Here is a 25,144-nt window from a genome sequence, read left to right on the forward strand (position 1 = left end):
CCTGGCCAACTGAGGATACAGTTAGCAGGATGGCTCTGTTTACACAATAACATGACTTGCTTTTACAGCAACCCTACCAAACGCCCTCAACCAATAGTTTTCAAAACTGTTGGCCCTAAGTTTTCAACTTGTGTTTTCCAGTCTTCTGAACCATAACATCTTTCCCACACAACTCAGTAGTGCTAAGTAACAAGATGATCTGACTTGAGTCATAATGAAGAACAAAATGAGCTCCGGAAGCCAGGAGAGGGGTGTTCTGGTCTGAGCGTCACCATTTAAAACCCTGCAACTAAAATCACCTCTGATCTTGTACCTGTAATGTCAGGGAGTCACCTTCCTGTCTACATCTGAGCAGTGGACTTTTCTTGGCCAGGGAGTTTTTCTGGCCTGCTGGTTGCCAGAGGCCTGCCTGGCCCTTGACCTCACCACCTAGACAGGCCAAGTGACAGCCCTCAAGCCAGCCTGAGAGCCTGGGGTTCTACCTCTGCCTCCCCCTGGTGGTGGCCTTCAGTAGCCTGGGCTGTGCAGAGCACCTGGTCCCTCAAGTCAGCCTTAGTCTGTGAATTTTAAAACTAATAATTCAGTCCTCTTCAGGAAATTGGTTATTTCTCCCATTTCTATTAGTACCTTCTCCTTTACACAATGAAAAAGAAAGTATACATTTCCCTTTTAGTGTATTTTTCATCTGTCTGAAAGTGTGTGACAAATACGTTTAGGTCCCTTTAAACTGCCTAAGGAAAAAAATGTGCTCCCCAAAAGGACTTCTCGGCCTTTCCAAGTTCTAAACAAGCAATATTAAATCCTTTTTTGGGTGGGGGCGGGGGAGAGATTAAATAAAGGGGACTTTTGGAATGTTGTCTCCAGATCTGAGTGCTGGTTACACAGGTGTGTTAGGTTTGTTAAAATTAATAGGTCCGCCCTGGCCGGCTTGGCTCAGTAGACAGAGCATTGGCTCATGGACTGAAAGGTCCCAGGTTCTATTCTGGTCAAGGGTGTATACCTCGGTTGCAGGCTCAATTCCAGGGCTCATGTGGGAGGCAACCAATCAATGTGTCTCTCTCACTGTCTGTCTCTCCCCCTCCCCCTCCTTTCCACTCTTTCTATGAATCAATGGAAAAATACCCTGGGGTGAGGATTAACAAAACAAACAAAATTAATAGAGCTAAAAATCATTATATATATAGTGTGTGTGTGTGTGTGTGTGTGTGTGTGTGCGTGACTTGAATATTTTTTAAGTGAACAAACTATGATTTCAAAATACTGCCATATTAATGATATTTCCCTTATGTAAACAATAGGTATAACTTCATTTCCACAGGCATAGGAATTGTTATGAAATCCATGTCTTGTGAACATGGATTAAGAATAGTTTGGTTAATATATCAAGTGATTCTCTAGGCTGAATTTCCTAACAGCATTAACTGGACCCTAAAAGGTTTGCCCTTTCCCACTGAAAAGGCAACACACAAATTATTTAAAGGACAGAGCACAGTGGAGATTGGAGGCCTTGTTATATAATTTGTTAGCACGTGCTGCACTCTGTGTCACTATTTCTCCATGTTTATTTCCAGGACAGAGAGTTCTCTGCAGCTGATAGAACTTTCAGCAAAATAATCATAAACAATTCCTACCCCAGAACCCAAGACCTCAAAAACATTCTCAAACATCACTTGAGAATACATCTTTAATCTTCAATCTTGATTAAAGAGATTTCTTTTATGATTCTTTTAAAGAAGACCTTTAAATTCAGTCATTTGAGAAAATGTTTGATGTACTCCTGCACTGGATTTATAGAATAGCAGTAAATCAGTAAGTCTAGTAAAGAATATTCAACAATAAAAAAAGGATCTATTCCACAGAACTCTATTCTGTGCCCAGAAAACACCCTCCCTGCTACCTTTTTTCCTTTCTCTGAGCTGATACTACAAAGGGAATTTTACATGCTAACAAGAGGGTCAGATCAAGTCTGTTTGGCAGTGTAATCCATCCCCTTCCAGCGTCAGATTCTTTCCCTGTAACTACTGCTCAGAACTGACAATAGATTATTGTTCAGCTTCTCAGTGAATGATGATGATGCGCCTGTGAAAGGCATCCATGAGGGAGGGAGGGGAGGAGGGAGGGAAGTTGGTTCTTTTTTATTTTTCTTTAGTGAAATGGCTTTGAAAAACTCTAAGTGCAGACATTGTTGTTAAAAGGAACAGTTCCAACCCTCATGATGACTTTTCTCCCAAAGTACTGTGTGCAATCATTAATCAGTTCTTTTCGTGGGTAATTTTATGTCACAAGAGAAATGCTAACATGTCCTGAATGTCCTTCAGGAGCCATGGGAAAAAAACAACCTTAGAGAAGAGTGCTGGAGAGGATCATGCTGTATAAATTAAATTAGTGAAAATATTTTCTGGAAAGAGACCCTCCCACATCACACACAGCGCCTTCAATGAGATTTCCCAGATTCCTTCTGAAATTGTGGATGGTTTCTCTCATTTGGAATCACCGAAGGCCAGGTTATCCATAAATTATCTAAATATGCATATGTTTATGGCTCAGTGCATATGATAATAACTACATGTTGTTGCATATGTTCATGAACATGAATTAAATTACTTGGAGAAAACATCTTGCGTGCAGCCAATCATTATCTTTAAAAGGCAAAGGATGCAATATAGTGGCAGGTACTTAAGACACTAGCACCTACCTGCTTAAGGAAAGTTTTGTGTTTTTTTTTGTAGGTCTTGCTTGCAATAGGCAACAAATAATTTGGCAAAAATAGTATACTATGAGTGGCAATAGTGAAAACATGAGCATTGCCCTTCAGAATATCTATAGTTTTCCATGAAAATGTCTTACATTTTGAGTATTTGGTTATCTTTTATGTAATTACATGTGTGTATGTATGTGTTTGCATGTGTGTAATTTATACTTTTACTCCTCCAATTATCATTATCAAAGATTAAGTTGAATCTTTAAAATTTTCTCCATATTATATGAAAAATGTATAATATTTTTATCTTAACCATCATTTACCAATATTTTAAAATGTAATCTGTGTTTTTAGACCCTGCTTTGTTATTATTTTCATATTGTCTCCTGTCTTTTAGGAATGATTTTGACATAATAAATTTCACTTGGCAACCTGTTAAAAAAAATAAAAGGCAAAGGATGCTATAAAAATAAAATTTGAATACAATGATTACATTACTGTATTACTTTTAAATGGACTTCAGATAGCTAGTTTGATAAAAAAAAAAATCAATTGTGTGCGCAACAGTTTCTTCATCTACAGAGACTAAAGCTCCTTCCAATTATGAAATTGTACAATTCTGAAAAATAACACATCTACCTCTTCCCCCAAAGGGTTTATATATTAATCCTGGGAACCTAAGGATGTTACCTTATATGTCAAGAGGAACATTCCAGATGTGATCAAGTTAAAATTCTTAAAGTGAGATTATCCTGGAGTATCTGGGTGGGTCTGATATAATATCACAGGCCCTTTATTTTAAAAAAATATATTTTATTGATTTTTTACAGAGCGGAAGGGAGAGGGATAGAGAGTCAGAAACATCGATGAGAGAGAAACATCGATCAGCTGCCTCCTGCACACCCCCTACTGGGGATGTGCCTACAACCAAGGTACATGCCCTTGACTGGAATCGAACCTGGGACCCTTGAGTCCGCAGGCTGATGCTCTATCCACTGAGTCAAACCGGTCAGGGCTCGAAGGCCCTTTTTAAAGGGATACAGGAGGAGTCAGAGTCAGAGAGAAGGCTTTGTGACAGCGGAAGCAAATGCTGGAGCTATGTGGCCCCAAGCTCAGGATTGCCAGCAGCCTCTAGATGCAGGAAGAGGCAGGGAATGGATTTCCCCCTTGAACCAGAGAGGGAACCAGTCCTGCCAACCCCTTGACTTTACTCAGCCCAGTGACTGAATCAAACATCTGGCCTCCAGAACTGTAGGAGAATACATCTGCATTGTTTTAAGTCCCTAAAGGTGTGGTAATTTGTTACAGCAGCGATAAGAAATTAATGCACTATAGTAGGGTGAACATTTCTCTCCGGTGGTATGAGGAGCTCTATGGACCCTCTCCCCAGTGAAAAAACTACACCTAATGAAAATGATAAAAACAACCACCATTTAAAGCCTTTGGAAACTGTTGTAAGGACAAACAGGAAATGGAAAAATACTGGTATAAGAAAATCTGCTAGATCTCATTAAGAATAGTGAGTCTCTGGCATTTGAGCCATGGCTTATTCCCACCCCCCACCCCCCAGTTCAAGGTAATGGAAGGTCTACTCTGAGTGGGTAGAACATGACTTCGTTCTTTCTTCAGCTCAATCTACTCAGGGAAAATTGGGCAAGAAAGTAAAAAGAAAGGCATCCAGATTGGAAAGGAAGAAGAAAAGCTATTTGCAGATGACATGAGCCTATATGTAGAAAATATTAAGAAGTTCACCGAAAATCTATTAGAACTAATAAATGAGCTCAGCAAAGTAACAGGGTACACAATCAATATACATAAATCAATTGTATTTCTATCCATTAGTAATTAACAATTGTAATTCTATCAATTAGTAATGAGCAATTATTCCTTACTGAAGAACAATCCAAAATGAAGATTAAGGAAACAATTCCATTTACAATGGTATCACAAAGGATAAAATACTTCAGAAAGAAATTTAACAAAAGAAATGCAAAACTTGTACTCTGAAAACTACAATACACTGTTGAAAAAAATCAAAGATCTAAGTAAATGGAATATATTTTATGTTCATAGATAGGAAGACTTAATACCATTGTTAAGATGTACTCCCCAAATTGATCTACAGATTCAGTGCAATATAATAAAAATTCTAGTTTCCCCTTTTTTCCCCCAGAAAAGAAGTTGATCCTAAATGTCATATGGAAATACAACTTGAATCCAGAATATATAAAGAATTCTTGCATTTGAACAAAGACAAATAATCCAATTTTTAAATGGGCAAAGAATTAGAACAGACATTTCTCCAAAGAAATATCATATCTCCAATATCATTTTAACAAGTAGTTTGGACTTACTTATACTAAAAAAATTGTGAATTTGCAATTAATTATAAATTCTAAAACCCAAGGGATTTTTGTTTGCTGCACAATCTCCTCATTAATTCAATTGCTACACTTTATCCAAAATTTAAAAAAAAAATCTCCCTGATGTTAAGCAAAATAACTGTATAACTTAGATGTCATTTTAAGAATAATATATGTTAAAGAACCAGGGTAGCATTTGTTTTGTTTTGGGTTTTGAGAAATATAAACAACAAACCTATCTTTTTGTCTCCTTTTCCCTCTTGACTCCAGGAAAAAAGAAAAAGCATTGAGAAACTGCTTCTTAAGAATTTTTATTTTAAGTCAGAGCTACCCTAGCTGACACTTAGTGGATTGACTTCATTCTAGTGCCATATCACCAATCTGAGCTCAATTACAGCCAACTGTAATAATACATATACTGCCTGCTAAGTCAGACCTCCTGGGACTGTATTTTCAATTTATTATTTGGTCATGTCATGTCTATTGTATATTTTTAATACTAGAAATTAGTACTCATTCAATGACTCAGCAAATACAATATACCACACACTATTCCCGGCATTGAAAATATTGTGTTGCATGCATTTTTATTTTTAAACCAATTGCTGACAGTAGGGATTAAGCTACCATGATTGGGCTATGACTAATCAATTTTCACCTGGATGCTCAATCACCCCTGTGCCACGCCAGCACGGCCAAGGGTGAACCTGAATAGGGGCGGTGAAGGATTAGAAAAGACAGACATGAGAATAAAGCTGAGGCTGGTGGGACGCTGCCCTCTCTGATGGAGAGACAGTGCCACGGACTACAAGCTGTGTCTTTATTTTATAGCCAGATTCCACGAGACAAAGTAAGGGCATGGTCAAAATGTTTACAACATTCTCGTGGGTTTAGAATAGATCCTACTCAATTACATGCACCTGAACTCTACCAGGCCCACATCACTCAGACACGTGGGGCCACGTGTTCGGACCATAGGTTCAAGCTTACACCTATAGCTGTTGGCTATAATTGTGCTGGGAGGGCTCTGCCCTCCAAGCTGGGACTTGCACGTGGCCATGAGAGGACTGTGCCCTTCTCATTAGTCCAAGGCTTGAACCTGTCCAAACACTGTAGCCACTCTCCACAACCCCTTTTATGGCCCCCTGGTAATCACACAAAATCGAAGTCTCTGTTAGCAAGGGAGAAGGTAGGAATGGGTGTTGGAAAGTGTTACAGAAAATCTATGCTATCCTTTAAAAAAATCTCTTCAAACTAATTTTCTACCCATACTATATTCCTGGGAAAAATAAAGGAAGGAAGGAAGGAAGGAAGGAAGGAAGGAAGGAAGGAAGGAAGGAAGGAAGGAAGGAAGGAAGGAAGGAAAGAAAGAAAGAAAAGAGAAAAGAAAAGAAAAGAAAAGAAAAGAAAAGAAAAGAAAAGAAAAGAAAAGAAAAGAAAAGAAAAAAGAAAAGAAGGTAACAAGTAGTTGATTATAATAAGTCTAGGGATTCAGGCAAGGGTGCCAGATAGATGGCAGATGAAGTGTGCATATGGCTGATATTTGAGAGCATTGGGCTGGATGAGATCACCCACATAGAGTGTATATAGATTTAGAAGACAGTCCAGTATCATGCTCTGGTGTATCCCAATGTTTAGAGAGCAGGTGAGGAGGAGAAACAAACAAAGCTAGATGCAGGGGATCGTTTGTCTTCAAAGCCAAAAAGAAAAGTTTTCCTGGTTCAAATCCAGGTGCCACTCCCCCCACACCCCCTCCAAAAAAAAACAACAACAACAACAAAAACAAAACAAAAAAAAGTTTTCCAAGGAGGATTGGACAGTTGGTTGGAGGTTGCGGAGAGGAAGGTGAAAGCAGAAGCGTACACAGGACTATAACACAGTAATGAGATTTTTTTGGTGACAAGAGCAGATTCTAGTGAATGGTTAAGCACAAGCTTGATGGAGTAACCAAAGTGAATGAAAGCTAAAAAGGTATTTTGAGGTTTTTCTCTGAAAGAACAGAGAAATATAGTGAAAGGAATCATGACAAAAGGAATCGTGACAGTCCAGGGAATGTTTTGATTGCTATAATTTGGGAGATGATGGAATTTATTTGTCTGTTGTCTGGAATGACCAGTGCAGGGAATGACATTGACTGATGATGTTGAATAAAGGGGGTGGACTATAAGGACAAAACTCCTTGGAAAGGTGAGAGAGGGTGGGATCTGAGTGTGAGTAGAAGGATGGACCTCTGATAGAAGGAGATACATTTATTCTGTTCCAAAAAGAGAGAAAGCAGAGGAAATATGGGCACAGAGATTGAGAGGTGAGTAGATAAGACACAGGCATGCTTCTATGTCGGCTCAGATATTTTCAATTAAGTATGAATGTTAAGTCATCAACTAAGAATGGGGAGGGAGGGAGTATAGGAGGTTTGGGGTGAGAGGAAATCTGAAATAGTTACTTCAAAGAATTAAAAGGGAAAGGTAGTGGGGCTCTTTGGCAGTAACGAGGGCATATTAGAGGCTTGGGATCACACATTTAAAGTGCAACCAGCAGACAGTTGTGATAGAAGTCCCAGTAGGTACAGGCATAAAGGAGATGGCTAGTGGGCCCACGAAGGGTTGGGGTCTAGCCAGGAAAGCACAAGAAGAACTAGGCCAGAGAATTAAGTGGGTTTTCAACTGGGGCCAGAGAATTATTTTAATAATAGCTCATGAAATGTAAGCTGGGTTAAAAGAGAAGCTAATTTAGGAGAGTAGTGAAGATTGTGAAAAAGTGGCAGCAATTATTCCTTAATTCAACAAAATCTATCTAGATATATATATATAAAAGCCTAAGCGACCATCGCAATTGAATGGACAATTGAATGGACAACTGAATAGGCTGGGTGGGGTGACCAGGCCAGCAGGGGGGTTAGTGAGGGGCGATGAAACGGCTGAGCAGCAGGCTGTCTGGGGTGACAAGGCCAGCAGGGAGGGTCAGTGAGGGGTGACCAAATGACCGAGCAGCAGGCTGCGTGGGGCAACCAGGCCTGCGGGGGGTGGGGGGGCATTGAGGGGTGACAGGCTGGCAGGGGGGCAGTTGGGGGTGACCTGGCCAGCATGGGAGGCAGTAAGGGGCTACCAGGCCAGCAGGGGGGGTGCAGTTAGGGGCGATCAGGCAGGCAGGCAGGTGAGTGGTTAGGAGCCAGTGGTCCTAGATTGTGAGAGGGATGTCCGAGAGGTCCCGGACTGAAGAGGGTGCAGGCTGGGCTGAGGGCCCGCCCCCCCATGCATGAATTTTGTGCACCTGGCCTCTAGTTAAGGAATAATTGTAATTCATATGCTAGAGTAAGGGAGCTAAAGGGAGAGGAGGTAGCAGCCATCAGAAAAAGTTCTCTCTCTCTCTCTCTCTTTTTTTTTTTTTTAACATTTTATTGATTTCAGAGAGAGGAAGGGAGAGATAGAAACAACAATGACAAGAGAGAATCATTGATCAGCTGCCTCTTGCATGCCCCCTACTGAGATTGAGGCCAGAGCATGTGCCCTGACCAGGAATCAAACTGTGACCTCCTGGTTCATGGGTCAATGCTCAACCACTGAGCAACACCAGCTGGGCAAGTTCTAATTTTTAACAGTTAAATTGCTCAGACATATTACTTTGCATTTAGTGCAGCCTTTTCAAAAGATCAAAGTACCTACTGGGCCCAGCTTGCTAAAAACGAGTACGATTATGTGTGACTAAGAAGTAGCTATGTGATTAGTGAGTTGGTGCTGTGTTAATTCAGCAATGGCCTGGTAAAATGGGCCACATCACATTAGACCTGAACAACAGGAAAACATCAGAACATAAAGAGCTTGAGCAACCTAATTCAAACCCTGGCGGTGACTTGTAGCAGTTGTATATCTTGGGGCATATTTCTTAACCACTCTGAATCCTGGATTTCCTTTTAAACCAGGCCATGTCCATCTCCCTCACAGGGGTTGTTATGCACATTAAGAAGGATAATATATGCAAAGTGCCTCGAAATAATAGGTTCTCAGTAAATATTAACTACAGTGCAAATAAAGAGCCATGTTCCTACTGCTGATGGCAGTCTGGGATACATTTGAGGAAGCTTTTACTCTGAATGTAGGGGTTGAGTGGATATGTCAACCAGAAGAGTGAAGTAAGGATAGGAAGCTAAAGAGATAAGGGGCAGCAACCATCTCCTTACAGAGCTATTATGGGTGAAAGCAAAACCAGGGTTGGTTATTACATTATAGCTGATAATGATAGGAATGAGGTCTAATTTTTGGTTTGTGACATTTTAGAGGTCAGAAATCAAATCACAATAGGTGGCTCTCTATGGAGCGCGCCCACACCTTTCCCCACCCTCTTCTCCCAAGTACATTTTCCTTGCCTCTTTTTCTTCTCAGCTCCAAAGGCTCTTCTTTTGCTTCTGCAACTTGTTTCCTGAGCCCATTTATTCTATGGCTCACTTCTTCTAGCTCTGTGACTTTCTAAATAAACTTTCTCTTATTAAAAGGGAAGAAGAAGAAGAAGAAGAAGAAGAAGAAGAAGAAGAAGAAGAAGAAGAAGAAGAAGAAGAAGAAGAAGAAGAAGAAGAAGAAGAAGAAGAAGAAGAAGAAAGAAAGAAAGAAAATCACAATACCTGGATTCATATTTTTTGAATGAATGATGAGCCCCAAGCTAGGAGACATGGCAGTGGTGAAGACGATGTGGAGCAGGCTGTGGAGACTTTTATTTCTGTTACGAAATCATTTTGTTTTAAGGCTGTTGTCATTGGTATTTCTCTAGTCCTTTGTATGTTGTCTGTTTTCTTAAGCTTTTATTGAAAATTGAATAAGTAAAGAATCACTTATGTAACTTGCCAAGAAAAGAAAAAGTCCATAGCCATTCCATGACAGATAGAGTGCAGCATTTCTAAATGGGCTCTGAAACCATCCTAGTCTCCACCTCCCTCCCAACTCTCTGGTCTCTCTCAGCCCTCTTCAGTTTCTCTGGCCTCTTATCTGCTCCTAATTTGTTGCTTGATTGTTCTATCTTCCCAGATTCATCTTGGTTTATAGTATCTAATCTCCCTTTCAAATGATCTTCTGCCTTCCTGATGATGAACTGCCAGTCCCCAGTCTGGCCCCTAAATCTTTTTTTTTTTTTTTAACTTGTGATTTTCTCAAAGCCCTTTAGAGGGGCAGCTGGCTATGATGATGACAATGATCAGATAGTATATAGAGAACACCTTCCACTATGCCTGACACATGGTGGGTTTCCAATATAGTACGTGAGTTTCCTTTGCCATCCATTAGATTGCATTGAAGAGCAATGACTTTGTCTTATTCCTCTTTGTGGTCTTAATACCTTGCACACACATCATAGATTTTTTTTAATAAATAGTGAACCAAAGCCTAGGAGACACTATGGTGGTCAAGATGGTGTGGGGTGGCCAACCTACCCCAGCCCAGCAAGAGCAGGCCTGTTGTTCATGGATATTATATGGCAGGTAAGTGCAGTATTTCTATATGGGTACAAAACCACCCCAATGTTTACCGCCCTCTCAGCTCCCTCTGGTCTCTCACAGCCCTCTCCAGTGGCTCTGGCGTCTTACCTGCTCCTAATCTGCCATTAGATTATCCTATCTTCCTAGATTCATCTTGGTTTATAACATCTAACCTCCCTTTCAAATGATCTTCTGCCTTCTTGTTGATGAACTATTAGTACCAAACCTGGCCCCAGGATTTTTTGTTTATTTGTGATTTTCTCAAGGCCCTTTAGAAGGGCAGCTGGTAGTCATGTCTGCCACCAATATGTGTGAACCCAAAGTCTCTGGTGTGAACCCAAAGTCTGCCTGGCTTGATAACAGGAGGACAAAGCAAGTTGGCAATATTCAACAAGGAAACATCATATTTCAGAGAAATATTACCATAAGCAAATCCTTTGATATAAAAGTTATATTATAATACAGACTGACATGAGTGAAAGTTAGAATCAAAGAATAGTCTATATTCAGTTCTACCATTTTCACCATTTTCAGCAATAAGTATCACCAAAGCTAGGTTAAACTAGTAGATAATCTCTTATAATGAATAGAGAGGTGCTGTTGGTAATTAACAAAACTAACACTAGCTATATGTATACATCAATGGAGAATACTTGCAAATGTTTACATTATGTACATAAACTTTCCCATTATAATTTTCATGTACCACACTTTCCTAAGAAATTTCTCTTATGTCACTGAAACTAATTAAATCATTTGTGTGAAACTCTAAATGAAAAGAATTACTGAATTACAATAGTCCCCCCTTATCTGCAGGGGATACATTCCAAGACTCTAAGTAGATGCCTGGAAATGTGGGTAGTACCAAACCCTATGTATACTATGTTTTTTCTTATACATAACTTGTGATAAAGTTTAATTTACAAATTAGACACAGTAACAGATTAAGAATAACAACTAATGATAAAATAGAACAAGTAAAATATATTGCAAAAAAGTTATGTGTATGTGATCTCTCTCCTCAAAATATCTGATAACCTATATGAAAACCGAGTGACACAACTGGGTTGTGTATGCAGTGTAGGTACACTGGACAAAGGATTGGTTCATGTTGGGTGGGATGGAGCAGGATGATGTGAGACTTCATCATGCTCTCAAAATGAATTGTTTATTTCTTGAATTTTCTATTTCATATTTTCAGACTGCAGTTGACTGCAGGTAATTGGAACTATGAAAAGAAAACAGCAGATAAGGGGCACCACTATACTCATTTTCATTTAAAAGAAATGTGACAATAAATAGAAAATTCAGTTGAAAAGGAATATTCAATATAGAGAAAATCAGCTTTTTTAAAAAAAAATGATTTTAGAGAGAGAAAAAGGGAAAAAGAAACATCAATGTGAGAAACATCTATCAGTTGCCTCCCTCACGTGCCCTGACCCAGAGATGGTACCCACAACCTGGGTATGTGCCCTGACCAGGAATTGAACCCACTACCTTTGGTGTACTGGACGACACTCCACCCAACTGAGCCACACCAGCCAGGGTGAATATCAACTTCTTAAGATAATTGTTTTCTAAGCTAAATCCTTTTTCTTATGTATTATGTTGTCAAGAACTGGATGAAATAACATTTGAATTCTTTAAAACCCTTTCTTGAGTATGCATGTGCCTCCCCTTCCCCATGAAATAAAGTATCTCATAAACTAGGTTCTTATACTAGTTTGGTCAGCAGTTTTCAAGGAGAAACAGACCTTGGCAAGTCACTTGATCTCTAGTGGGTCTCTCTGTGCTTGTGTGTCCAAGAAGGGCATTGGAATACATTATTTTCTCAGGTCCCTTCCAGCTCTACATTCTCAGGTTCTATGAATAGAGTAGTTTTAAATTATATTACTCATATTTTTACAGAGAGTTATTTTTAAGCTATATGAAGCGTACACATTTTTAATTGGTCAAGAAATGTGTAAGCTTCAAGTATGTATTCAAAAGCAAACGAAAGTCCAATCCACAAATCTACCTCCACCAATAATTATAACAGACACGTGTGCTGGGCATAGATCCCTGATAAGGTTTCTACAAGGTGCTTTTATAAATCACACACTGCTTTCTTAACTAAATGAGGTCCTTTGGGTTATGCTGTGATTTTCAACATTATGAGCACAAAGGGCATACTCAGTGAATTTCCATGGTTGATTCTGCACAAGTCATTTTGCATATACAGCAAGCCAAATCTATTTCAAGACAAAAATCCATTTAGCAAAGTCACCTTCACAAATTTTAGCAAATGTGTAAGTATAAGGAATGCTTACAGTATACTAGATTGATTCGAATTTTTAGAAAAGACACCTTGAAATTGCACTCAATTTAAAACTAAATGTGAATTTACAAAGCAGCGTTTGAGGCTGAGCACACTCCTTCCATGATGATGGCATCAGGTGTTTCAAACAAAACAGCCAAGGGGTCATTAGCTCCTAAAGGAGCAATTAGGTGTAAGTGCTCTAACTTACCAAATGTATAATGGATGATGTTTCTGGAAGAGTTTCAGTCTATTCAAAACAGGTCAAAATAATAATACATGTTTCTTAAAGGGACATTAACACAATTCCATTGTCTTTCTTTTTTTCTTTCTTCCTTCCTTCCTTCCTTCCTTCCTTCCTTCCTTCCTTCCTTCCTTCCTTCCTTCCTTCCTTTCTTCCTTTCTTTTCTCCCATTATTTCTTTCTATCATCTATAAAGTTCCTTTCCTATATGACATTATGTTAGGCAACTTAGAAATTATATCTTGCTTCAAAAATATTAGTTTTTAGACCAGCTGGCATGGCTTAGTGGTTGAGCATCAACCTATGTGAACTAGGAGGTCAGGGCATATGTCCAGGTTGAGAGCTAGGTCCCCAGGATGGGGCGTGCAGGAGGCAACCAATCAATGCTTCTCTCTTATCATTGATATTTCTATCTCTCTCTCCCCCTCCTTTCATCTCTGAAATCAATAAAAATATATTTAAAAATAAATAAATAAATAAACAAAAATACTAGTTTTTAGTGATGATGAACTAGAAGGTTACATAATTTCCAAGATTTATGACCTGAATTTCTTGTATCTTTTTTCTCTAAGGCAGCCTTTTCAATGCCATAGTTCTAAGATATTTAACTCTTTATACATATGAAAACATTCCTATGGACTTGGAGATACTTCATAATTATTAATAATCCCACTAAGCCAGAAGGACAGCATTCCACTCTGGAAATTTCCTTCTTACAGTGGTTCTCAACCTTGGCTGCACATTAGAATCACCTGGGAATCTTTTTAAAATCCTGATTTCTGGGCCTCATCCTCCGGAAATTCTGTTTCTTTGTTACTAATGTGGCCCCACCCCGTAACAAAGAAACGGAATTTCTGGAGGATGAGGCCCAGAAATCAGGATTTTAAAAAGATTCCCAGGTGATTCTAATGTGCAGCCAAGGTTGAGAACCACTGTTCTAGAAGGACTTAAAAGTTTCTGCAATTAAGAATCAAGAAGATGACATACAGTGAGAAAATTGATGGTGCAAACACACTACTTATTTCAGTTTATTGGCTTCAAATTAGAAATTAAGGAAAGAATAGGTAGAAGTTATTTCCAGGAATGGGATTTATACCTGCCCCTCAAAGGCAGGAGAGGAGGCCCCGGGGAGAGGGAGATATTTGCATGATAAAGAGAGGGCAGATGTGTGAGGGAATGGTTGGGAGCCTGGGCAATAGGTCAGCCTTGGAGATGGGCTCCCCTTCCTGTGAGAGAGAATATGAAAATGGGGGAAAGAAGGAAGAAGGAACCACTTTGGGTTGAGCCAAACATTCTGCAAGGTACTTTACATAAATGTTACCATTTGGTCACTACAAACACCTTGCTACACAGTAGTCCTGATTTTACAGATACCTTTAAACAATATATTTTATGCTTAGGTAAGTAATTTATATATTTATATGCTATGCTGCTGATAAATGACAAATGCAACCTTTTAAGCACCAAACCCAAAGTTCATTCCCCGTTTTACCATTGCCTCCAGGAGAAAAAAGGCTGAACAGTGGGTGTGGAGACTCTGTGAGGACAAGAAAAAAAATGAAGGATGAGGTTGACAGTGAGCTACCTTTAACTCACCCAGCTATGACTCTGACCTCTTAAAGCATTAAGAGGACATGGAGTTCAAGGTTTAAGGAAAACAGAAATTTTCAACTATGATACACAAATTAGTGTCTAATGCAGCTTTTCTTTGATCTTAACTGACTAGCTGTGGCTGAATAAAACTTTGAAAATCAAATTCCATTGATTTAAATATACTTTGCCTTTATGTCTGCATAATTTTCAACTGGTAATATTCTTTTTGTTTTTATCCTCACTCGAGGATATTTTTCCCATTGATTTTTTCCCCCTTTTTTAGAGATAGTGGAGGAGAGGGAGAAGTGGTGGGGAGAGAAAGAGAGAGATCAATTGGTTGCCTCTTGCATGCTCCTTGACCAGGGCCAGGGATGGAGCCTGCAACTGAGGTACATGTGCTTGATGGGGAACTGAACCTGAGACCCTTCCGTCTGTGGGTCGATGCTCTAACCATTGACAAAAACTTGCCAGGGCCAATCCTATATAATAAAAGCCTAATTTGCAAATCGACTGGCCAAGGCGGATGCCAGTGGGAGTCCCCCGATCGCCCCACTGGTTACCCCGCAGATCGGCCCTGATAGCCGGCCAGGCCTAGGGACCCTATCTGTGCATGAACTTCATGTACTAGGCCTCTAGTTAGTAATTAATACAGTAGGTCCTCGGGTTATGTCAGAAATCCATTCCTATGGCGCGACATAACATGATTTTCGCCGTAAGTCGGAACCCACCTACATAAGCACCTACGTCACTCACATGGAGCCCATACACAGCAGTAATGAAGTGAAACAGTAAAAAATGTAAAAGAAAGATAAAAATTCCTGACCTTTACTTGTGGTAAATAAATAATAAAAAACATAAAGCACATATGTACATATGTTGAAATGACAGAACTTTTTTTTTTAATGTAAATAAATGGGAGATGGCGACGTAACCATGAAACGATGAACGTCAAGTCCGACGTAACCCGAGGACTATCTGTATTCTTGACACTGTTTTTCTGTCCCTGTATCTCTCTGTTAGCAGTTAAGAAATGCACCAGAAAGGCTCTTTATAAAGAAACACTGTTGATATTTTTCATAAACAATGCCATTTTAAAACCATTAGCTATTATCCAATTTGTTTGTCTTAGCTCAGTTTATTTTCATGGAGACAGTGCAACTTATAACAAGGCACACCACAATTTGGCAAATCAAATAAAATCAAACGCAACAAATATTGAGCACCACTATTCTTGATGCAGTTTGGCCGGATTCACCTGGTTATGTGAAGATCCTGGATTACACCAGGATGCTGGCATGGAAGGATCTTCTGTCCTGCCAGGACATACATAGCTTTAAGAGAGGCTCAGCTAGGAGCGTCAGGACCAGGGGCCAGCCAAACAGGGAAGGCCTGCAGTCAGCTAGAGACAGCATGAGTTTTGGACACTGTGTCAGAAAGTAGTATCACTGTAATTAGCTAGTTCTTCATATTAATAATAGGAAGAGAGCAAAGGGGAGGCCAGGCATTATAGGCATGTCATCTGGGCAGCTTCACCAGGAAGCTACAGCTTCACGCTCCCCAGGGAACTACCTGTCCATTCCCTGCAGATCACTGGGGAAAGGGATCCAACAAAGGGGAGATGGGTATGTGGGCACTGAAGTCAGGGTGATGTAGGGAAGGTGCTTGCCTGTCAGTCTAGCCTGGGGAACAATGAATTGGCTAGGGCCGTGGTCAGAAAACTGTGGCTCGTGAGCCACATGCGGCTCTTTGGCCCCTTGAGTGTGGCTTTTCCTAAGCCTTAGGAGTACCCTAATTAAGTTAATAACAATGTACCTACCTATATAGTTTAAGTTTAAAAAATTTGGCTCTCAAAAGAAATTTCAATCATTGTACTGTTGATATTTGGCTCTGTTGACTAATGAGTTTGCCGACCACTGGGCTAGGGGGTAGGGCCCATCAGAAGTAGGCGAAATCTTAGAGAGTTAATTTGTTAGTTTGAAGAAGCTCTTGGTTAAAATCCCCAGACAAAGAGTTTCCTCTCTTTTTCTTCCTCTTGCTCTCTCTTGCTCTCACACTCATCCTTTAAGCAGCCATATAACCCATGGCTGTGTGAGCCCCACACACAATGGACTGCAGCTGGGAACACAAGCTAAGCTAGCCAGATGCTGGACTGGACTGGACTGGACTTTAATATGGGGCAGAAATTCTGGGCAGTGGCCTTCATTCTGGCCCTGCTGAAGACAAGATTGGACTTCTTCCATGGCAAGACAGAGATGGGACCCTTGAGGGGAACCAACCCCCTTACATTTACATCAATAGAGCTTTCCATGAAACCCCATCCTCCCACGGGGGCCTCAGGGAATTCTTTTCCTTGAGGCACTCCAAGAACTCCACTTCCACCAACAACAGAGGCACCAGTAAGTAGAAAATGAAGGCTTGTACTCATGTCCTGCATACAGATGTATGAACACATGCTGAGACCTCGGTGGCATATGCCAGTAGTCAGGAAGAAGAAAAAGAAACTACAGCTGTGAAAACTGAACCAGCTATGGCTCTGACGTCCCAGAAAGTATCCAATAGACTAAATATGCATTAAAGATCAGAAGTTAGGAAGAACCAAGATGGTGGCATAGGTTAACGCCGGAGTTTGCTGCTTTGAACAACTACTTCAAAAGTGAAACTAAAACACGGAACGGACATCACCCAGAACCACAGGAACGCTGGCTGAGTGGAAGTCCTACAACTAGGAGGAAAGAGAAACGCATACGGACACTCAGAGGAGGCGCAGTGCTGAAGTCAAATTCTGAGGTGCGGAGTGCATGGAGCGGGCTGGCGGCGGAGGGTGCGGTTGGCGTTTTCAATCGGGAGGGAGTCGCAGACTCTGAGCCCCAGATACAGGCGAGTCTTTAGGGACCCAGACTCAAAGGGGAGAAGCGGGACTGTCTGGCTTCGGTCAGAGCGAGTGCAGCTTTCTCTCCGAGCTTTGCAGCGGGTGCTGGGACTCAGAGAGGCAGAGCCCCTGGGGACAGGACTGAGAGCCGCCATAACTGCTCTCTCCGGCCCACCCTGTTGATCCTGTTCGACCCGCCCTGCCCAAGCCCTGCACAGAGGCATTTGCTGGATAGCCTCAGGCAAAGGCTAGATTAGCACCTCCCTAGAGGACAGAAGTTCTCTCTCTGCTGACACAGCTGATTCTCATAGCCACTTGGCCTGGAGGTCAAACCCTCCCTGGAATTAGCTACAACAATCAAGGTTTAACTATAAGACTGCGAACAACGACCACTAGGGGGTGCACCAAGGAAGCATAACAAAATGCGGAGACAAAGAAACAAGACAAAATTGTCAATGGAAGATATAGAGTTCAGAACCACACTTTTAAGGTCTCTCAAGAACTATTTAGAAGCCGCCGATAAACTTAATGAGATCTACAAGAAAACTAATGAGACCCTCGATGTTATGTTGGGGAACCAACTAGAAATTAAGGATACACGGACTGAAATAACGAATATTATACAGACTCCCGACAGCAGACCAGAGGAGCGCAAGAATCAAGTCAATGATTTGAAATGCGAGGAAGCAAAAAACACCCAACGGGAAAAGCAAAATGAAAAAAGAATCCAAAAATGCGAGGATAGTGTAAGGAGCCTCTGGGACAGCTTCAAGCGTACCAACATCAGAATTATAGGGGTGCCAGAAGATGAGAGAGAGCAAGATATTGAAAACCTATTTGAAGAAATAATGACAGAAAACTTCCCCCACCTGGTGAAAGAAATGGACTTACAGGTCCAAGAAGCGCGGAGAACCCCAAACAAAAGGAATCCAAAGAGGACCACACCAAGACACATCATAATTAAAATGCCAAGAGCAAAAGATAAAGAGAGAATCTTAAAAACAGCAAGAGAAAGAAACTCAGTTACCTATAAGGGAATACCCATACGACTGTCAGCTGATTTCTCAACAGAAACTTTGCAGGCCAGAAGGGAGTGGCAAGAAATATTCAAAGTGATGAATACTAAGAACCTACAACCAAGATTACTTTATCCAGCAAAGCTATCATTCAGAATTGAAGGTCAGATAAAGAGCTTCACAGATAAGGAAAAGCTAAAGGAGTTCATCACCACCAAACCAGGATTATATGAAATGCTGAAAGGTATCCTTTAAGAAGAGGAAGAGGAAGAAAAAGGTAAAGATACAAATTATGAACAACAAATATGCATCTATCAACAAGTGAATCTAAGAATCAAGTGAATAAATAATCTGATGAACAGAATGAACTGGTGATTATAATAGAATCAGGGACATAGAAAGGGAATGGACTGACTATCCTTGGGGGGGAAAGGGGTGTGGGAGATTCGGGAAGAGACTGGACAAAAATCGTGCACCTATGGATGAGGACAGTGGGTGGGGAGTGAGGGCGGAGGGTGGGGCGGGAACTGGGAGGAGGGGAGTTATGGGGGGGGGGGGGAAAGAGGAACAAATGTAATAATCTGAACAATAAAGATTTAATAAAAAAAATAGATCAGAAAAAAATATATATATATGCATTAAAAGTGGGTTTGGCCACATAAAGTTTTAGTCCAGCCTATGTAGTTACCCAAAGGAATAGCAACGCAATGAGAAGCAGGACTCCAGGGAGGGGGGAACCATGAAATCAGGTGAAAAGCATCATTTTGGATCCAAGTGATCAGTCTATTGGAAGATTATGCAACAAGGCTGAGCAAAAACGAGTCAGGGTGGCAGGGCCCAGCTGGCCAACTAAGCTGTGGTGTAAGGAAGGACTTCCGGGCACTGATGCGATCAGCATAAACACAGTTGTATAGGAGGGGCCAGTATGGCACAGGTAGGATAGAAATCATTTTCAGATATCTGGGTCTCTCATTTATATGGGCAAGATGAATTCCAGACCTCATCTGCTGAGATTGGGGTGGGAGGTGTAGGAGAAGGCAAAACTTCTCAGCTTCCTTCTGCCCTGGTTTGACTGGCATTGGTAGTAGGCCAGGCTGAACCTTAAGGGGAAATGCTTCCATGAGTACAGAGAAGGGCGGGCTGAGGAATGTGGGGGCAGTTGGAAGGTAAATAACTTCTGCCCAACGTTATGCTTCCTGCTCGGTGTGGGTCAGCAAGGACAACAGCCTGCAGGCAGATCCTGACCCGGGACTGAGACACCCGCAGAGGTACTGGGATCTGGGCGGGTGAAAGGTTCCTTAACTCAGGGGCCGAGGCAGATGTGGGAGGGGTCATGCCCCGTCAGTGACCATAGCACCTGCGGTTGAGTTCACCTTTCACAGTGACCCTTCAAAGCCTGGGGTCATGGGACCAAAGTGGGGTGGAACATGGAGATGCCAGTTCAACGTCCAGGCAGTAGCCCCTGAAAAACATGCTCAGCAGGATTGTCACCCTGAGTTCCTCATTCCAGCCCTGTCTTGGGGTTTGCTGAGTACTGGTTAGTCCATTTCTCTGCCTGATGATGGTTTACAGAGCTCTGAATCCTACTTCAAAATATTTCCGCCTATATTTTATCCCCAACAAAAGCTTTTGGTAAGCAATAAAGATGAAATATTTTCAAATTTAATATTTTCTGAGTGCCTACTGTGTACAGATCATTCACCTTCAGTGTGCTATCAATGAAAAGAAAGATCTTGATCTGCTCACGTCGTACATTTTCAATCAGTAATACAGTAATACAGGTCTACAGAACCCTTCTCTCTGCCCTTTTTATCCTTCTTCCCCACATGGACCAGGGTTTTATGGAGATTTAAAAGTAATCATTTTTATCAGCCTGACAATGAAAACAATCAACCTGGGCAGGTTATGAGCATTACCAAACAAATTTTTTATTTCCAGAAATCTCTTTGCTTTTATTTGCCAACGTAGCCCCAAGACTGCCTGGATTTGGAGAGAAACCCAGACTGATTTGTACAGCAATTTCGGGGGAACCTCCCCATTTTCTGGGAAAATTTCAATGGGAGATTGCCCAACTCGGTTCCAGAGTCCCTTGGGGGTAGAAGAGCAAGAGTTGTGAGGGTGTATTTCAAATGCTTCCTTGGATTGAGAGAAACTACTGATACCACAGGAATAAACAGGTTTTCTCTCCAACTGCCCTCTTCTTCACCCTTCACCCCACCACTAACTTTCACCACAGATTCACATGTGCGCACGCGCAGTGGGCAAGAGCAGTTTTTGTCCAAATGTAAGGCCAAAACGACTCTGCCACTTATATCTAACGAAACAGAATCTCAGGCAAGGATGTAAGAAAACAACTTAAGAAATGACCCAGTATGTCAAGATACCCAACCAAAATAATGTGAACTGGTAAAGTATTGTTAGCTAAATGATATAGTGGAGCCTTGGTCTGGATTGTGGAAGGTGAATAAATTTTAAAAAGAAGGGCAGCCCCTAGCCGGTTTGGCTCAGTAGATTGAGCGTTGGCCTGCAGACTGAATGATCCCAGGTTTGATTCCAGTCAAGGTCACAAATGCGGGCTTGATCCCCAGTAGGGAGGGTGCAGGAAGCAGCCAATCAATAATTCTCTGTCATCACTGATGTTTCTATCTCTCTCTCTCTCCCTTCCTCTCTGAAATCAATAAAAATATATTTTTTAAAAAAGGGCAAATGAGCCCATATCTAGGTTAGGCTGGAAACTAAAGAAAACAAAGAGAACTTGAAAGAGGCAGATCAATACTGTAAACGTGTAGCAAGCATGGAGCAATGCTGAGATGGTGCAAATTATAATTTGCACAATCTCCATAGTCCATAGTCCGTGCTTTTCAAAATAAATTAATTAATGTAGAAAGGAAAGGGAGAATGTGTTAATTCTGCAACTTAAAAAGGTCAGTTTTCAAATATAAAAAAATTCAATCAGGCTTATTAGCTTATTAACATTTTGACTTTAATTTCTCAGGATTTAGAATGTAAATAGAAACAACCCTTGGAAGGGACACACCATAATATCCGTTGTGCAAATGTGAGCTCTGACACTGCTTAGCTGACCGCCAAGACCTTTCAAAGGGCTGCTGCTGCCTGCCTTGGCACAGGCTGTACTATAGAAAGACATAGGCTGAAGCGGGGTGTTCCACTCCTCCCACCCCTATCCCCAGAACTCAGGCTAAAGGCGCTCCCTTTGCCAATATTCTCTGAATTGGAAAGGACCAAAAATGCCCCAGTGTGGAAATCATTAATGAGGGCATGTGGACAATTGGGAAAGGATGAAAAGAAAAATATGAGCGCAGGGCCCGAGCCAGACAAGCTTATATGTGCTTCATTGGTGTTTTGTGTTTTTTTTCTAATGTTTCATCAGGACTGCTGTAGGTCTCACTTTGTCAACTGTCCAGTCTGATGAGGTTCTCAAGGGCATTTGGCACAATAGAAGTCGTGCTCCAATCTGAGACAGCAAGATTAACCCAAGGGCAATAGGAAATGACCCTGATAATCTGAAGATGAACAAGCACTTAAAGCAAAATAAAACAAAAGAAAAAACAATAAAACTCCCAAACAAATCAAAAAACCTTTAGAGAAGGGAGATAGCAGCTTGTGCCCTTAGAAATTTATCTGTGCAAGAGTCTAGAATCAGGATTTTCCCAGAGTTCTGTGTGAACTCCCTGCTTTGCTCAACCCTGGCTGTTGTTGTTAAAACAAATGTTTCTATGTTGCTGCAAGCAGTATTTATAAAGCACCTTAGAATCAATTGCAGAATATGATCTTCAATCCAGGTAAAAAGCAAACAGTACCATTTGAGCTCATGCTGAATGCTGATACACAAAAAAGCAGTGTTAGCTTCCTGCAATCATCACAGTCGTTTTATGGCAACATAAACACATAATGCCGACGTGGTGTCCAGCACAGCTGCCAAGGCAGTGCCAGGTTCTTTATGAGCCAATAAAGAATAATACAATCAGATAAGAACACAAGAACTGCCACACTAGGTGGTCCAGTATTCGGGCAGCTTGGTCATCTGTTGCCAGCACAGCCTGGGAGGGAGGGGACGGTGATCCTTCCTAAAGGTAGGACCTTTTCTCGATTCCCTTCACCCAGGTGGGACCTCTGTTTTGTAGGTGCCTTAGCGAAATGCACACTTCAAACCTGTAAGCTTCTCTTAGTTGCAGGGAATGACTCTGCCTTCACAAACCTGTTCCAATTCTTTCCAAATCCATTTGTATTTTCTTCCATTACTACTTCCCCAAGTCATGAATTCTATAAAAGAACGCGCTATATAAAGTTGTAAGCCAGAGAGTGAAAAATGGAGGCTCTTTCTCTACAGGAAACTACATTAAAATATCCCAAAGGCATTGTTAGAGCAATGAAGCATATCTGGAAAACTTTAGGGAATTTACTCAAGACAGGTATAAAATATAGAGTCCTGAAAGAATTTGGGGTCTCAAGTTTGGGGCCTCCATGAGTTGTATTCAGGGCCTGCAATATGTTGAGCCCTAAAATGGAATCAACATCTCACTTTCCCCAGCAATGATCCCAGTACCTGGCAAACAGAGGCTCCTATCCAGTCTATATCTGTTTGTTTAAATGATTGATGTCATCTATTTCCTTCAGGCCTAGTTAAATGCTATGATTTCCCTGGAGATTTTAGTTCAGTATTTCCTTCCTCTTTCAACAATGTTTCTGTTACTATCTTAATATGCTTTATGTTTCTTCATCGTAGCAATTCCTATCTGATACTATGTGTGGTCTTTACCTGTTTGGTTTTGGCCTGTCTCCCAAGAATCTGAGTCCATCATGGCATTAATTTTGTCCTCTTGTTCAAACACTATGTCAGGTGCTGGAATACTACCTGGTAAGCAGTCTGCACTCAGTAAGCACTTGTTGATTGGTGAGGAATGAATTTTTGTCCACACATTATCATCAACTCAGCATTTCCTACCAGAGAGAGAACAGCAAGGCCAAATGAAGGGACGCAGAATCCAGCCAGGCCAACCAGGAAGTCACTGCCCAACCACCAGCAGGTCACAGATGGCAAATTCTGTGCCCTGAGACCTAGTTCACTTTCTTAGTGTTCCCTTGCTTAACTTTCTTTTGCAACATGGTTCTTATTACTGAACCTGTATTCCCAAACATTCCAGAACATGAAGATATTGATTAAAAAAGCATTGAAAGAGAATAATAATAATAAATGAAGTGTTCTATTTCCTTCTGTTCAGTAATCAAGCTTGACAGAGAAACTCTAGTCTTCATACTAAATCTGTTGCCATAGTAACAATAATCAGCTTGCATTCTTAGGGAAGGTGAAAAAACATTTTCGGTTGATCTATTGAGAGACCAGCCTCTTCTTTTTTATGTTTGCACTTATTTGTGTGCAGGAAAGAAGGAGACTTTTATTCTTTAAAAAAAGCACAAAAACACAATGGTCATCTATCTATCTATACTAATAAAAGGGTAATATGCTAATTAGACTGGGAGACCTTCCGGACGTCCTTCTGGACAAAGCCATGGTGGCGGGGCCAAGGCAGAGGCTGTTAAAGGCTATCAGGCCAGCAGGGGAGGGCAGTTGGGGGCGAGCAGGCTGGCAGTGGGGGGCAGTTAGGGGTGATCAGGCCGGCAGGCAGAGTGGTTAGGGGCTTCAGGCAGGCAGGCAGGCAGATGAGCGGTTAGGAGCCAGTGTTCCTGGATTGTGAGAGGGATGTCCGACTGCGGGATCGGGCCTAAACCGGCAGTTGGATATCCCCCGAGGGGTCCCACATTAGAGAGGGTGCAGGCCAGGCTGAGGGACACTCACACCCCCTGTGCACAAATTTCATGCACTGAGCCACTAGTCTACACTAATAAAAGAGAAACATGGTAATTGGCGTATGACCGCTACCCTTCCCATTGGCTAATCAGCGAGATATGCAAATTACCTGACAGCCAAGATGGCAACTGGCAGCCAGGCAGCTTAAACTGAACATGAGCCTTGCTTGCTTCAGTGACGGCGGACTCCAACGTTCCCCGCCTGCCGCTGCAGGCCTCTGAGCAGGCAGTTTGAAACATAGTAACATAGAGAAGCTAAAAAAAACTCCAGAAACCTGCTTTCAGCAAGCTGGGATCTCAGAGCTGGAGTTGATACAGAGTTTCGATTGTAGAACACAAACAAGTCTGGGCCGGAGGGTTTCCGCTTTCCCAGCAGCAGAGGCCTCAGAACTGGAGCCACAGCTAAAGCTGGCCCAGAATAAAAAAGAAAAAAAAATAGAAAAAAAGGAGCGGTTGGGAGCTTCAGTCACCCGACAGCCTGAAAACAGCCCTCAGCTCCTCACCCAGACTGGCCAGGCACCCCAGTGGGGACCCCCACCCTGAAGGGTGTGTGACCAGCTGCAAACAGCCATCATCCCCTCATCCAGGCTGGCCAGGCACCCCAGTGGGGACCCCCACCCTGATCCAGGACACCCTTCAGGGAAAACCACTGGCCCCCACCCATGCACCAGGCCTCTATGCTATATAGTAAAAGGGATCAGCGGAGCCGCGAGGCCTCCTGGCACTGGGATCAGCGTGATGGGGTAGAGCCATAACCTCCCCATTAGCCCTGC

This window comes from Myotis daubentonii, chromosome 2, assembly GCF_963259705.1.
Source record: "Myotis daubentonii chromosome 2, mMyoDau2.1, whole genome shotgun sequence".
NCBI lineage: Eukaryota > Metazoa > Chordata > Mammalia > Chiroptera > Vespertilionidae > Myotis > Myotis daubentonii.